This window comes from Mandrillus leucophaeus, unplaced genomic scaffold (genome assembly GCF_000951045.1).
Source record: "Mandrillus leucophaeus isolate KB7577 unplaced genomic scaffold, Mleu.le_1.0 Scaffold136, whole genome shotgun sequence".
NCBI lineage: Eukaryota > Metazoa > Chordata > Mammalia > Primates > Cercopithecidae > Mandrillus > Mandrillus leucophaeus.
Window position 1 is genome coordinate 421056 of NW_012101321.1, and position 2126 is coordinate 423181.

The following is a 2126-nucleotide window of genomic DNA, read 5'->3' on the forward strand; positions in this document are numbered from 1 at the left end:
CACTAGATCCCCTGTGTACACACTGTAGGCTATTTTGGTTCATTTGAATGTAGCATTGTAGTGATAAAGCTATTTGGGTTAGTGTCAGATGATGGCTGCTCATAAGAATGTTTGTGCTATGACTTCACTTACTATGTACTTAAATAGGCACCCAAAAGGACAGCCTGTGCAGGATGCTATTTTCATCTGCTTCCAATTTCTCAGTAAGTTCTGTCATCCAAATTGTAGCAGAGTACTCAGCCCTCAGTGAAAACCCACCAACATCAAATGCAGTGCTTTTAAAAGCAATCAGTTTTATAATATGGGCAAGACGAATAAATGTGATTTAGAAGAAAATGTCCTTCATGGAGTGGAGACTTTCTAAAACACTGGTCAGGTCATGTCGCTACTGCCCTTCAAAATGTCCAGGGCTCGTGGTTGCTGACTCTGATCTGAGATACCAAAATAGATGCTCCTTTACCAGTTATGATGGACCCCAAAGTTAAGGAAACAAAAGTTACCTACAGGTTGAGGGTTCAGGACCTGGCTGACGTGTAGAAATTTCTAAATTTCTACAGCTACAAAAACAACAACAACAACAAAAAACAAAACAAAAAGAAAAAAGAAAGAAAAGAAAAAAAAAATCACACTCTTGTTAAACACACTAACAATACCCCTCCTAACTCTGATTTACAACCCAGGCCACTGTAACTCTGATTGGACAGAGGACGGGCCTTACAAACATTCTTTTCTGATAAGCAATTGCAGACCTTAAGCCAGTTTCAGGCAGCTTATAAAGGCTGCATACAAACTGTTTTTGTGTCCGATGGTTCACTTTTTGATGTAAACAGCCAAATTCCACCTCATTTTAATGCTGAAACCCCACCCCAAAGTGAACACAGGATGTATATTACATATGTTTACCCACTGCTCATGCACTTTGTTCCCCTTATAAATACATACAACTTTTGCCTCACACCTGCTGAATATGTGTGATGCAGGCTGTGCAAGGCATAAAACCCAACCTGTCCTTCCCCTCTTCAAAGAGCCAGCACCTTCAATCCACACTTTATCTTCTCAGCTTGCAAACCAGTTATCTCCAGTAAAGCTCTCCTTTCTATGGTTTGGCCAATTAGGTGGTGTTTTGGGCGACATGACCTAGTCTAGTTCTGTTTCTCACTTGATCTCCAGGATCGTGTTTCTGCTTTGCAACCTTTCTGTCCACCACATCTCTTTCAACACCTCCACTGTCTAACTGCATGTAATTGTCCTTCCTTGAGCAAGCCAAGCACTTTCAGGTCTCTGTATATCAAAAACTCCTGTGGGTGTATAACAAAATGTGACCAAGAGCTACCACCAAATGGAACCCATTGTAGCTGTTTCACTGGCACTTGAGTAATTTTCCATCAGTCTCCTTCAGAAATGTCACCCCTGGCACTGTGACTTTTCTACTTTTGCTTCAGTGGCAGCCCCTCTCCCTGTCACCTTCTGGGGCATGGCACATATTCACCCAAGCACCTAGTTTAAAGATGACTTTGGCATGCCACATGGGACAGGAGAGTCAGCAGAGTGTGCAGACAGGGCCAAAGACCTGGACTCCAGGCCGTGTGCCCTTGGGTCAGTCTCTGAACTTTTACTTCCTCAGCAGCCACAGGGAAACAGGGACGTCTGCCCTGCCAACCCACCAGGTTTGTGATGAGAAGCAAATGGATGTGGAAACACCTAGTAAACTGTAAAGCACACATGATGTGAGGCATTAACAGCTCAGCAACCTCATTATTCACTTTCATTTCGTACAGGGTTTCTCACACTCCACACTTCTGACATTTGGGGTGAAATAATTCTTTGTAGTTGGGGGCTGGCCTCTGTGTTACAGGATATCTACTCACTAGATGCCAGTAGCACCACCAAGTTGTGACAACTGAAAATGTCTCCAGACATTAACAAATGCCCCAGTTGAGAACCACTGGGGTTTGGAATGAGCTTTTAGAGTTGCATTCTGGTCACCCTTCTGTCTCTTCCCTCCAACTGTGCCTGCAGCCTCACCTACAGTCCTTTCTGGTCATCAAATAAGGCTTTACAAAAATTCCATATTGGGATGCCTTCCCCTATCCCACACCGATATTTCATAAAGATATGCTTCCAGT